This window comes from Callionymus lyra, chromosome 12 (genome assembly GCF_982586985.1).
Source record: "Callionymus lyra chromosome 12, fCalLyr1.hap1.1, whole genome shotgun sequence".
Lineage (NCBI taxonomy): Eukaryota > Metazoa > Chordata > Actinopteri > Syngnathiformes > Callionymidae > Callionymus > Callionymus lyra.
In genome coordinates this window covers 7282621-7297969 of record NC_141829.1, presented here as the reverse complement: position 1 = coordinate 7297969, position 15349 = coordinate 7282621, and the positions used below count along the sequence as shown (strand labels likewise).

Below are 15349 nucleotides of genomic sequence, written 5' to 3'. Positions count from 1 at the left end.
CATGCCAGGGATGAAGGGGTGATGGGTGTGTGTGTGTGCGCGAGAGCCCCCGGGCGTAGACCTTTTAAATAACTTTCAGTACAACTCTATCCTCCCTCGTAAAAAAAAAAAAAAAATCTCTGATTGATAACCAGACAGCGAGACTCTTCACTTCCGTCCTGAACGTCTTGCCAAGTCGCGGGGGGAAGATTCCTGGTGCGCGTTAGAGCGGGACCGTATATCATCCCGAACCCGCCTCTAATCTGCTCTCCAAGTGGTCCAAGGAAGCCAAACTTCACCGCTCCTTATATTTTTAACTTTTACGGCCAGTTTGGGTTTCATGGCCACAGCAGGTAAGAGACCGGAGCATGTTTGAAATCACTTTAGAAAAAGACCCGGCGCTTTTCGGGGCCTTCGTTCGCAGGAATTCCTGCCTCGAAGCCAAGGAAAAACCCCAGGAAACCCGGGGTCCGGAGACATCGGGAATAAGACGCCGGATGTGGAAATATCTTCATGTGATGAGAGAGGTTTCTCTGGATGTGAGACAACGAGAGGGAAACTCTCACCACACCCCGGGAGGTTCCTCGAGAACCGAATGAATTTGTTACATCCACGTCGATGACACGCAGATGGGATTTTCTGCAGGTCGTCCATAAAGAGCTTGTCTCGCATGTCACTGATGGTCCGGCTTCCTTCACAAATCAGGGTCTAATGTCTCCCGGTTCTGTTCCGACGGCGTCTCTGACGGACAAGGTGTAAAACCGAGACGAAAAAAATGGATATGAAGATATTTTAAAGGTGTTTCCATGTTGGCCGCGAGCGATCGTCAGCTGTCGTCAGGACCGTAAATATGGAAGCAACGGACGTGAAGACAAGGGTTCGTCTGCTCATTAGTTCAACGCCTGAGATTTATGTCCGAGGTCTGTTGATAATTGACGCGGACGAACTTTCGCAGATGATTAGTTTCGATTCTGCACATGTCGGACGGTCGACCACGTTTTACCAAACAAACTACAGCCAGTGAATCTTCTCGATACAATGTCAAAAAAAAAAGGTTCTTGTTGTATTATTTCAATTTAGTTTGTATGACATAAAATAATTCGATTTTATTTAAGTGAGAATCAACATGAAATTATTGTTCCAGCCACTAGATGGCAACGGTCATTATGTCCTCCGCGCCTTCAGGAACAATGAAATGGCTGGAGATCCCAATGGTGACTGAGGACGAGAGGATACAGTGACTCCAGCATCTTTTAAAGCTGATGTTTGGACATATTTTGGTTTGAAAACAAATGAAAGCAGTTACAACTTCGTCAAGAGTCATGTGGTCTGTAAATACTACAACACCAGAGTCAAGTACTGGACAATACTACACATATATACTTGTTACTACACTATCACAACACCAGAGTCAAGTACTGGACAATACTACATATATATACTTGTTACTACAGTATCACTATATATTTTATCGTTGACCCTTTATCCAACACTATCATTTATACGTAACTCCACATTCTTCCCAAGAGATCTATAGAGCTGTGACTGAGGACAAGAAGATACAGTGGACTGAGGACGAGAGGATACAGTGACTCCAGCAGCTTTCAAAGCTGATGTTTGGACACATTTAAAAACCAATGAAAGCAGTTACGACTTCGTCAAGAGTCGTGTAGTCTGTAAATTCTACAACACCAGAGTCAAGTACTCGACATTACTACGAATATATACTTGTTACTACAGTATCACCATATATCGTATCGTTGCTGTATCGCGAATCGCCAGATTCTTAACAATACATACCCCTAGTCGTCACTGCAAGAAAGTTGCAGGTTCACCTTCAGCATCCTTTCGTTGTGAAGGTCTGTGTATGTTCTCCCCAAAAAACATACGTGTGGAATACTCTGTAGTTGTATTGTGAGTGTGTGAGTTGTCTCTCTCTGTGTGCCCTGCTGAAGGCTTGTCCCAGGCCTCTGGCCCTATGTAGCTGGGATTGCCCCCCTCGAACCAGATACGGAAGTAAGTGGCAGAAAAAGAATGAATCACATCAAAATGATTTTGCTACATGATAACATCCGTCCTATGATTTCTAAACTTTTTCTAAAAGTGTCTATGAGATATTTAAAGTTTTTAGTTTGTCTCTGATTTTAAGCACAACTAAGGCTGTGTGGCTCAGGGGTCACATGTGGCCCCTTGAGAGAAGTTTTGCGGCCCACATGAGGTCAGATAGAAGGTAAACTTTTATTTTCTATATATTCATTTACATGTTTTATTATTAATTTAATCTCTACATTTGATGTCATAATTTATTAATTGCTCTGCTCGAATTATTATGTATAGGTTTCTTTTTTCTTTGTTTTTTTTGGGGAAGAATATTGAAAAAGCTTTTTGTTAAGCTTGTGTATAATGTTTTTAAATGTGTATAAGATGAAAGTAGTTACAACTTGAGCTTATTTGGCTAATTTTTTAACTTCAAGATTGCATTTTATCTTTTTGTTTTCTTCTATTATTCTAATATTTTCTTTTTCAAATCATACAAGTTAAGAATCCTGGCTTGATCTGGTGAAAAAGTCGAAGATTTGAAGTGAACGTTCAAAAATCGGTTTTCTCCGATCCTTAAAACTCTTCCATGGCTGCCAGTTTCTTTCAGGATCAACTTTAAAATTCTGGTTCTTACATTCAGATCTATTCATGGTCAGACCTTCCATCAGTGATCTGATCCAGACTTACACCCCAGCTCGGGCTCTGAGGTCTGTGGATCAGAATCTACTGAAGGTTCCTGAACACGGTTCAGGACCAGAGGAGAGAAATCTTTTCAGGCTGTTGCTCCTAAGCTTTGGAACGATCTTCCTCTCTCTTTGCGCTTGATGGAGTCTATTGACTCCTTTAAGAAACATCTTAAGACATTTCTATTTGTTCAGGCTTTTCCTTGATTTTCTGGAACTCCTGTTGTGTTATCAGTTTTATCTTGACCTTTAAAGTATATACTTTATTGAGATCTGTTTTGATTGTTTAAGCGCTTTGTGACCCTGGTCTGGAAAAGCGCTATATAAATAAAAATGACTTACTTACCTACTTACTTTTGATTAAATAATGGAACACATTGTGATTCACGGGTCAATTAAAGATAATTCAATAATAATTCAATAATTCAACTTAAATTTTAAATAGTTGTTCATAATGTAAGATGTTGTAAAAGTCAAGTGGTTATTAGAGCGAAACCATTGTCTGTAAATCCACTGGATCCCTCCAGAGATCTATTCTGCTGTTACGAGTGGAATCAGACGTCCGAACAACTCGACACCTCCGCTCTCTAAACTGCAGCGTATTAGTGGCTCCGCAGGAAACCACGTCGTCGGCCTTTGACTTCATCTTCTCTCTTCACGACCCTGGGAAGCGTCGCAGGTTCGCGCACCTCGGAAACTAATTCACAATTATCCTGCTCACCAGGATCCAGCTCCCGTACGTCACTCGCAGGAATGTGGCAACGACAGCTCCCTCCCTGCGGACGAATAAACACAGAGTCCTCACTCACCACGTCAGTCTCCACAGTTCCTCAGTCTCTTGTCAGCAGGGCTGGAGGTTCACTTCCTACCAGCAGGTTGTGTTTAAAGAGAGACTAATGCGTTGATTTAGGTGTGTGTTGTTGTTGATGTGTGACTCTATTGTATCATCAGTGTGTGTTTGTACAAAGCTCTTTTCATTGAAATATTAGAAAATTATCTTTAGCTCCATGAAACTGAAAACACTTTGTTTTTCTGGAGATGAAATCTCTTTCTGCTGTGATTGGGGGTTTGTCAATGCGCGTCATCAATCCAGGAAGTATCCACCTCCAAGGGACTCATTGTATAAACAAAGCGGGTGTGATTACAGCTGGAGGAGGAGTGAAGCCATTATTACGTCATAATGGACTCTCGTAACCTCTCGTTCGCCCAGATTTCATAGAAACTTTATAAAGTAATGAGTGGGAAACAGGGTTTCTGCACTTACTGCATCTTGGAGAGAAAGATTAACATTTACAACATGTGAGTGATGAGAGTTGATGTTAGTTGACCTTTGACACTTTTACCTGAACAAAGAATAGAAATCAAGTGTGGTTTAATGTCACACATTTAACTTGTATACAAGTGAGGAAGAAGAACATAGTTTCAATGTCTGTCCGAACCCTTTTCTGAAGCGCAGTAGACATTAGGTCGCTGTTATATCTTTGCACAGTTTCATTATCTTACGACAAAGGAATCTACAAAACACATACTTGTTTTATTTATAATCCTCTAGGTCGGGGTTAGCTTTTGCATTTATTTTTTTAAGATCGTATCTGTTACGCCCTCTGTTGGCGCTCGCTAGCAGGGCGTAGCATTAAGCAGTGAGTCGAGTGCGGCCCTTTGACTGTATTTATGCGACCCTCGTAATGTCATGAAAGTATGATCATGTATGAATGGTTCTAATGCATTAAAATGTGGTTGTTGTTTTTTTCTATTTATTATTCATTTACATTTTCACATAACACTTATTTACTTTTTCCCTCCTTTTTGTGTGCAATTTTTTGAGTATATATTAATCCCTCAAAATATTTCTTTTTAATAAATGTCATGGCCTAAAGACGAATGCAAATCCTTTGTTTTAGGGATTTTCTCATCTTTCCTTTTGCTTGACGGCCCCTAACAACATTCCCAGAATTTAATGTGGCCCTTGAAGAATTATAATTGCCCAGCCCTGATGTATACACACAAAAAACAAATGATAAACCATTTAAAATGTGAATTAATCAACAAAAAAACATGCAACACAGGAAACAGAGGGGACTCTATTGTGGCACCGAATAAAAGTATAAGACAACAAAAACCCTCCCCCAGTAGCAGGCGCAAAAGCACCCCAAACATACAGAGTGTGGTGCTCCCCACTAACCTATGCTGTGTCTCAAATCACATACATGCGTACTTAAAGTTAGTATTTTAAGTGCGTGAGTGAGTCTCAATTCTTAGTATGTGAAATATAGTGCTCCATACACACTAAATTGTCACTAAAACGCCCACAAAACTGAGTATGGATCGATGGACACTTTCTACACTAAACGGCTCCATCTTAGTGACGTTGGGAACGGACGTTACGTCATATATATATATATATATATATATATATATATATAAAATTGCAGGTGCATTTTCACCCAACAGTAGGAGGATGACATGTCTTCGCTGCTGATACTGGCGTAAATATCTCGCGAATATTTCGTTTTTCATATTTTATCTTTATTTCTTCTTCCAAACTTTAAAAACGTGCTGCCAGCAGGTGGCGATAGTTTTCCTACAGCTGGTTGAAATCATCGTTAAATAGAAATAGTAGTAGAAGAAGAAGCAGCTTTAGCGTCATTTCCTGTTAGTTTGTAGCAGCAGAGTTTGATTTGAGACATACTATCTGTGGAGAATTAGTAACTAGTTAGTATGCACACTATCCTGATGCATACTAACTTCTAGTATACTAAGAGAAGTATGCGGTTTGAGACAGAAAACTAGTGTTTCCAGACAGACAGTTGGCTACGTGAGTGGAGATGTAGACCCACCTAGTCGTCTGCTTCTGTGTGCAAAGACAGACCAGTTAGAACGAAACTAAAACATCAACAAAAACACTTCAACAGACAGCAACAACACAATTATACAATACTGAACACAAGCTTTACCGCTAAACCAAAACACCACAGAGCTCACAGAATGAAGCTCCAGTCAGAGAGCTTGTGAACTGAAGAAGATCACATCTTTATAGAGGTGTCCAGGTGACTTGATTGGAGTGGATGATGAACTTCAGGTGTGTCTGTTGAGAACACAAAGCAACAAAAGAAACCCATTTGTAAAAATACCACATTCATTTCCGACTCATGCAGTGATTCAATGAATACGAGCTAAAAGTGTTTCGTAACATGACTCTCAGGAGTCTCATGGTTCTTAATATTTAGTTGGTTTGGAACAAGGAATGTTTTTGATGATGATTCATGAAACTTTCATCCAAAATGCTTAGTGAAGCTTCACTTTTTTTCAGGCTACGACGACTGAAAGATGGTCATGAGTTTGACTCCGGGAGAGTAGTCAGTGGTTCTATGTCATTTGGTGCTCCGCCCTCTAACCGCTTCGCTATTGGTTAGGCTTCGCACCAATTCGTAGAACCTGAGATTATGATGATAACTCAGGGGTTCTCTATATCAAGGTTATGTAGTGGGTTGTGATGATTCATGAAAGCTTCACGATACAGTGTTGTCGGACGTCACTAGATGACGCTCTCTGCCTTATAATGTTTGGCTCTGAACGCAATATAACCTCGAATTATTTTAGGTTAGGTTAGGTTAGGTAGAACTTTATTTATCCCTCAGGAGGTCTCCTTTGGGAAATTGTTTTTTTCCATTTAGACACAGCAATACAGCAATTACTCATAAAAAAAAAATAAGAACAAAGGCCTGAACACAAATGTGTTTGAGGTATCCCTTGTGTTGTCACTGGGTCAAAGATGACTGGAAGGCCTGAAAACAAATGTGTTCGTGGTATCCATTGTGTTGTCTGTGGGTCAAAGATGACTGGAAGGCCTGAAAACAAATGTGTTTGAGGTATCCCTTGTGTTGTCTGTGGGTCAAGGTGAATGGAAGGCCCGGAAACAAATGTGTTTGAGGTATCCCATGTGTTGTCCCTGGGTCAAGGTGATCTGACGATCCGAAAACAAATGTGTTTGTGGTATCCCTTTAGATACTGTATTATTAAATATTTGTTGTACTTTTGTTAATGCGCTGGGTGACATGATCTTCTCGGTATCTCTTGAATAAATGAATGGATTCAACCAAAACTCGAGCACAAGCATCAGGTCTGAGAAAGACCGACAATTGAATATAAAATAGGAAAATAATCATAATAAAAATAAATCAAATTGATAATGATAGGAAGTCGGCAGTGACTAGATTTTGAGATTATATATATTCACATTGAAATAAAAGGCTGGAGTCCATCCCAGCTCGTCTTATCCTAACATATAAAAAAACCCTATATTTTAGGCTGTCAATCAATACTATCTGCTGATGTTAAGTCGCACTTGATTCAGTTTAAATGAGGAATGAAAAGAAAACAAGTCACTCCGTGAACAAACTTCACCGCAGATCGTCCAACAAATCAATTCCACTTTGACGTCAGTGCTGCGAGAGCTTCGGCGGCCCGTCCGTCTCGGAGGACCAGCAGGGGGTCCGAGGGCTGCTGAGATGATGTATGAGACTTCCTCGCTCGCTTCATGCCAGCTCCATAGGCGGCAGTTTCATCTCTCTCCCCAGGAAAGAGAGGATTTATGGGGCTGAAACTAAACGCCTGCAGATATACTTTTCTCTCAGCAATCATCTTCCTGCGAGGGAAATCCGAGCGTCTGAAAGTATCGTAACATGGAGGACGCATGCACACACACATAAACAACGAACATCCACGTCTGCTCTGGTGAAAATGTAAATAAAATACAACCAGATGGGGAACTTTATAGAGTTCACTCTATATACATCATAAGACATCTGATCCCGTTCAGCACGTTCTGAATCTTCTCTATTTCAATACAATATATATAATAATATATAATATTGTGTTTTTATTTGATGTAAAAGTAAAGAAACATATCCAGCAGATTTGTAATATTTTATTTATTTTATTAAATATATCTTTTATTTTATTTCATTCACATTATATTTTAGAATTTATCCAAAACACAGCAAAAAAAAGGCAGTTCTGGTCAAGTCCAGTGAAGGTTAAAACAACAAAAAATGAACACTTAATATTTAATCAGTGAGGATTAATCTCAACTATTGCTACAGCAGGTTATAGAGAAAACACATTTAATTATTTATAAAGAAAAAAAAACAACTCAATCTTTCTTCTACACTAGGGCTGTGTCCAAAAACCTGCACTTCTGCACTTACAATTAATATCATGAGTACATAAGTGTGTCCCAATGAGCAGTGTGCGAAAATGTAGTGCACAATCAGCAAATAAATGTCCAGAAAATTGAGTGTGGATCGATGGACACTTTCCACCCTCAACGTCCTCCATCTTAGTGACGTAGATGAAGCTAAACTGAAGCTACGTCGCTGATGAAATGTCTTCGGAGCAGATACCGACGTAAATGTCTTGAGAAAACACAAATTCTACCACAAAACGACAATAATAACACAATGAAACACAACTTAATAACTTGTTTCAATTGGTGAAAAGTGTTGTCATGTGTTGGTGTTTCAACGACTGGTTACAATCATTGTTAAAAAGTAGTAGAAGAAGAAGCTGTCGAGTCATTTCCTGTTAGTGTGTAGCAGCAGAGTTTGATTTGAGACAGAACTACACAGTCACAATTTGAGCACTACGCAAGTAAGTGCACTGTCTTACAGTGTACCGTAAACTTGTGCACTTGGAGAACTATGCGAATTGGGACACTTTTGCAAAGTGCAGCGCAGTGGCCTCTTCCTGTGTCAGAGGAAAACAATAGAACTCATGATATATATGTATATAACAGCCCTATATAACAGGTTAATGTACTTTTTTCAATTACTTATTATTTTCTTTTGCATTCTGTGTTTGGCTTTCTTCGCAATGCAACGGATGGATATTAACATGAGATTTTCTAAATTAAACAAATACACAATTTCACAGTTTAAACATTAAACAACATTTTTACGATAACATTGACTGAAGCCAAGTGTTTCCATCATATTACGACTTTATTCCATCATTGATTTGGTCCCTAAGAACATTCAAAGCCACTAGAAAGATGAGTTGCTCCTCAACTCGTGTACGACCTTCACAACAGACCTTTAAGCTCCAAATCCAAAGTCTGGTTTCACATTGAAGAAATCCTCTGAGCTTGTTTGAAAAGAAACAAAAATAAACCTCAACATCATTTTCTCAAGACTTTTTTCTCCCGGATCAATTGGAAGTGGAATAAATCAGCCGAGGAAATGAATCCCTGATGAAAGAGCAGTTGTCCATCAGCGGGGCGCCCTCCTTCCCTTCCTCCGTCCTGCCGCCCCCCCGTCGCTTCATGTAAACGCCGTAATACGTTTAACGTGCGGCGGGATCATCCCGTGACCTTGTGTCTGTTTTTACACGAGCAGGAGAAACACTATCCTCACATTCACAACCAAAATAAAGACCAACCGTTTCCACTTTCATGATACGGTTTCTTGTCCACGTTTAGAGCCAGAAGGACTTTCTTGAAGAGTCTTCGACTGTTTTCAAACTAATGACGACGAAGATTAAAATTATTATAAACTAGACGTATTCGCCATACTTAAATTAATGCTAAAAGATAATCAAAATATAAAGTATAAATGACTCGCTTCATCTAAGAGCTTAAACGTTTGAAAACACATTCACAATCAACATTTCACTCCAGACTGATTCACACCGTTTCAAGACAAGCTTGGAACAGAATTAGAGAAACGACACCAGTGATTTCAAACATCTGTTTATCTGCCAATCACACCTTAAATCGTAGATCAAAGAACGAAGCAAGACACACCCGGGAAAGGGGGGCTAAAAGACGGAAACCCCCACCCGAGAACATTTGAATGATTAGATGACAGGAAGGCAAATTAGGATGTCTCTCTACGGGAGATCGGGACACAGGGAACTTGAAAAAAACATTTGGCCGGAAAGGACGACCCTGTGGGCGGGAAATTTGCCTTAAATATAGATACAGATCGGGACCTTTTCTTCCGAGGCTATTGACCTGTACAGTCGCCAGGAGAAAGTGTGACCAATCGATCGTAAAGCTTGTATTTTGTTTGACTTGAAGCGGCGAATAAACGAACCGTGACACTCTCTGGATTGTCCATCTTTCTCCACAAAGTTTAAGAACCGGAAGTGACGTCTTGTTGGAGCAACCGGAACGGACTCATTGTTTTGACCGTTTTAAATACGAGATTAAAACTTGACAATATTTTATACTCGTGTACAGGGTAAGACCCTCACGATGGTGCAGTGGTGATCGTCTCACAGAAAGAAGGTTGTCGGTTCACTTCCAGGCCAACTTGTGACCTTTCTGTGTGGAGTTTGTATGTTCTCCCCGTGTTGCGTTGGTTTACTCCGAGCACTCCGGTTTCCTCCCACAGTCCACAAACATACAGAGGTTGATTGAGAACTTGGGGAAATTGTCCATAGGTATGAGTTTGTGCCGTCTTGTCCAGGGTGTCCCTTGCCTCTCGCCAGAAGAAGCTGGGATAGACTCCAGCCCCAGAATAAAGCGGTATAAAATGAATGAATAAATGAATGATGCAGTTTAATTTGGATCTTAAATACTTTAAAGGGGATTCAACATCTTGTAATAAATACACATTCAATATTTTAAAAACATTTCCTCTCATAAAAAATGTTTTTTTATTTGATACTACAAAAATACAAATTGATTTAGTTTAATTAATTCACAGAGTTTACAGTCTAATCAAAATGTGTTGAATTTAAAAAGTGTTGACGGCTATCGGGGTCACGGCACCGAGTTGATAGGGTTTTGTTCCGATGAACCGACCCTTACCCCAGTCTCAATACGCAGTGGTCGTGGTAAAGAAGGACAGACACAGGAAGTTTAAGAGGAAATGCTTGTTTAGTAAAAATATGTAAAATAAATTGCAAATCTTTTATTGCCATCGAAAGATTGTTTTGTATCTCTCAGGGTGAGTGTAGGTTTGACCTGACCTGAAGAATAGCTGAGCACATGGATTTTAATGCAGGGCAATGATCATTTAATAGGAATTAAATCTGAAAGATTATCAGTAAAATGTGTGCTGAATCTAGATGAACGATTACGGTAAAGTTGTCATATCCTTACAGCTTTGAGCTAAGCTGGCAGGTAAACCATTTAGTTTAAAACGGAGTTAGCTTGATCTTACAGATGAAAACATAATCTTTATATGTTATCTATGTCATGACATCTGGTTAAAACGTCAAGTTTAAATCTGACTCTAAAAAGGATCAAATTAATCAAAATCAAATAGAGACCTTGGCCCCTACACAGGTTTGAGTTATTATATCTTGTGATTGTCACCTAATCAAACAGCGTATTTGTAATAGCCAGAGTAAGTTAGCATGGACTCTCCTACACTCTCCTCTTTTCTCTCACTATATCCTCCCTCACTCCTCTCCTTATCCATCTGTCTACCCCCCCCCATCCTTCCTCCCAGCCGGTCAAAGCGGCAGGCCGTCAACAATGAGTCTGGTTCCGCTCGAGGTTTCTGCCTTCTAAAAGGAAGTTTTTCCTCGCCATTGCTCACTGTACAGTGTTTTGTTTCTTGCTCTTTGTTGAATTGCTGGGATCTATTTTTCCTTAATCAACTGTAGTCTTATTTCAACTGTATAGTGTCTTGAGATAACTTTGTTATTATAAGACACTTTAAATAAAATTGAATTGAATTGAATTGAATTGAACAGACTGTCATTTATGAATAAAAATTCATGTTTTTTTTAATGAGTGAAGAATTTAGTTTAAAATGTGCTTAATCTATTTAGGAAGTTACCAAATGTCTTATTAAAATTACTTCAAAATGTGTCGATTTTATTTACTGTATTTAGTACTTGATTAAATGAAAAGGAAGTTGTCGTTCTCGGGATTACGCCAGAAATAAACAGTTTTCTTCATCAGATATTTTGGGTAAGTTTAAAAGTTTAAAGTAAAACGGCGTCAAAGGAGAAATGTAAAGACTTTTCTACGGTTTTGCTTGAAAGTGTTGAAAAGATTTATAGTTTACAGTTTACTTGCGCTTGATGGATCTACTGACTCCTTTAAGAAACATCTTAAGACGTTTTTATTTGTTCAGGCTTTTCCTTGATTTTCTGGAGCTTCTGTTGTGTTATCAGTTTCATCTTGACCTTTAAAGTATGTACTTTATTGAGTATTGTTTTGATTGTTTAAGCGCTTTGTGACCCTGGTCTGGAAAAGCGCTATACAAATAAAAATTACTTACTTACTTACTTACTTACTTACTTACATTCTGAATAAGCCACATGGTTTAAAAAAGGGAAGAAAGAAGATCTGGAATGATGGTCAATGACTTATATCACATATATCACATGTCAATGTCTCTGAAAATGTCTCAAAAAAGGTATAAATAGACCTATTTTTACAACGAAAACTTGTAAAAACGGCCAAAAATCAACTTCTCTGAAAATGGGAAATAATTTCGGAAAACTAAAGTGAACGTGTGAAAGTAAATAATTGTTGCTCAAATGTGTTAAAAATGTTGTTTTCTGAAGTCTCACAGACTCTCATTGTTTCTTAGAATTCATTTAATTTTCTCTTCCCTATGTGTTAAAAGATTTTAAAAAATCAGACATAAAAAAAGAAACAATAATATTCAATAGTTTCTGTGGTACTTCTGCACCATAATGAAGACACTTCTTTGTTTGACAACTTTATTGCATCCATGAGGGGGCGCCGACTTTAAGTACATGTTTGATTGACGGACAAAAACATTTGAAAAACGGATCAGACATCACACAGTTTACCGCGCACTTTTATTTCAGGATCAACCGGCTCGGTTGTCACTGTGGTCATTGACTGAAACATTTTCACTTTAATTGGAAAAAACTCAAAATCATTAAATTACACAAATTTTCTTTCAAATCCTTCCCACACCAAACGTTTCAGCTAAATGTCACTTTATTTGAATATAGTTTGCAAAATGATTGCAGTAAATGTTTATTTTTCTAAGCTTATAAAGTGCATACATGCATTAACAGCTCTTTAGGCGCTAACTGACCCGCTAATAAATCCTCTAATGATTGTGCTTTAAAACATTCTTTTTTAAATGCGGTGCCCAGTCCTGCACCACAACAGAGGCCACTATCTTGCTCAACTATCCTGCTCAACCTTAGTTCCTGTGCTTTTTGTAAAACACGACTGCAGCACCGACCGCGGCGGCACAAACGAAGGCCAGAACACCGACAGCGACACCCAGACCCACCGAAGAGTCGTCCTCCTTGTCCCCGTAGACGGGCTGCTCCTTGGACTCGTCGGTCTCAGTCTTGGTGATGATTTTCTGGGACGTGATGGTGTACGCCTCGGTTATGCCGACTCGCGGGCCGCTCAGGGTGTCCCTCTTCCTCCGGTTGTTGCACTGCTTGAAGGTGGTGCAGGTGCTTTGCTCGCAGAGCCGGGTGATGCAGTGGAGGTAGTAGGTGGACACCGTCTCGTTCTGCTGCTCGCGGAAACGGAAGGCCGGGAAGAGGAACCGGGCCGACTGGCTGTCCCCGTTCTCGATCATGGTGGTGAACTGGTCCTTGGAGCAGGGGACGAAGAGGTTGAAGTAGCTGGAGTTGGAGGGCAACGAGGAGATGGAGGCGTAGCACCGGTCGAGCAGGACGTGATACTGCCCGGTCAAATTCGTGGCCTTGACCTCCACGTAAACGTTGGTCCTCAGCTCGATCCCGAAGTTGGGGATCAGCATGACGCGGGTGAAGTTGACGTCGCTGAACAGTTCCATGCTCAAGGTGCTTATGAAACTACCGTTGTTGTCCTTGACAGCGATGGAGGAGGCCGACACGTCGATCTGGGTGTTGTTGACCAGGTACTCTAGCGGGTACGCGCAGGAGTAGTAGTACTTGAGCTCAGCGTTGTAGGTGATGGTGCCCTGCGTCGGGTCGGTGGACCGGATGATGCCGCTGACGTTGACGGTCTGGATGTTGGAAAAATCTGAAAATACCCCGACCCCGGGTGCACTGGTGGTCCGGAAGGTGCTCCCACAAGCGTGGGTCATATTGAGGGGGAAGTTGAAACGAGCCACGGGCGGAGACACCGATTCATCCAAGGTCCCTCTGCAGGCCGGATCCAGCATGTGGTTCAGGATCAACAAGGACTCGTTGTAACCGGTGTAGACGACGGGGCATATCTGGACCGCCAGGGAGATGGATGAGGTGCCGCACTTCACCGCGATGTCAGTGATGACCGGTCTTCTCGCCTCGGACCCACATTCGCCCAGTGTCAGCTGACTACTCCGTGCTATCAAGGAGAGGAAGATGAAAAGGATCTTCATCGTGGGACTTCAGCTTCGCCGTGGTTGTGATCAATCCAGTTTCAAAACCTCGACTCGGACTCCTCGAGGCTCCTTATATTGTTTAAAGTCCCCGAGTACCCGTTGAGGGGTCTTTATAGCCGACGTCGGCCACTGGGATTGGTCCATAACAGGGTCAGACCTTCTCATTATATTTTGCTATTTGGGAACAAGTGCATTGTATGAGGTAGGAGGTTTTCCACCATGGACCATATCCTAAGGGCGACCGGAGAAATCTGAGGCACTCCGGCTTTCTTGAAGCGCAAAGACAATGGTCTTGTTCCATTGTGTACATGTCTAAACATATACATTTCTACCTTTATAACCTTCTTAAGGTTTACTAACGTTACACTTCATGGGATAAGAGAACACAATGTTAAGACGGCTCATCTGTCAGCTAAGAGTCCCAGTCACTTCATTGATGACCCAAATATGCTGGAGGTGAGTGAAGAGTAAAGGTGAACATCCTCAGTCATTTGTACTTAATCTGTGTTATTTAGAAAAACAAAAGTAACCTCAAACCTATATTACAAGGTAGCATGACGTTTTCCAGGCGACAACACCTGTATCCTGTATCCATTAGTAGTACTACTTTACTTTTATATATTAACCTCATACTTCAGTCAGAATATCCTGCACTTTCTCAGAGAAAATAAAAAAAACCACAGGCATTATGGGAGTTTCTGTTTGAAACATTATTCTAGTCTAAGAAAACATCAACACTATACAATAGTTTAATATTGCAATATTTATTTTCATGATAACCTATATAAATATTCGACAGCACTGTATTGATTAAAAATGTTTATGAATGTATTTTTATATTTTATGTGTTTTCTTTCATTAAAATTATATATATATATATTATATTTGAAAGATTTGTTTAAAAATTGTTTCCTTCTTCCTTTATGATTGAATACAGTGTGTATAAAATTAAATAATTCATTATTTAAATTTACAATTAACATGCAAATATTCAGTCTTTTGCGACAAATAAACAGTTGAATCCCTTCGAGATCCTGGCTTAGACTGAGGACGAGAGGATACAGTGACTCCAGCTGCTTTTAAAGCTGAAGTTTTGACATATTTTGGTTTGAAAAGAAATGAAAGCAGTTACGACTTCGTCAAGAGTCATGTGGTCTGTAAATACTACAATACCAGAGTCAAGTACTCGACAATACTACAAATATATACTGGGTACTCTTGTTGAATCATTTTTTATATGATCTGTTTATTCTGAAGAATATACTTACTTAATATCATTAACCATTTCTTAGCAGGATACCTAATGAATATCAAACATATTGTTACTAATTGTAATCCATA

The 15349-nt window shown here is 39.9% G+C and overlaps 1 long non-coding RNA gene and 1 pseudogene across 1 annotated transcript in view; one reads left to right on the top strand and one right to left on the bottom strand.

The window, feature by feature from the left end:
• LOC148068094 (uncharacterized) overlaps positions 1-15349 on the top strand; it is a 145922-nt gene that overhangs the window by 118373 nt on the left and 12200 nt on the right. The gene's annotated exons all lie outside the window — the stretch shown is intronic.
• Positions 12845-14005, bottom strand: LOC148068095 (zona pellucida-like domain-containing protein 1 pseudogene; annotated as a pseudogene).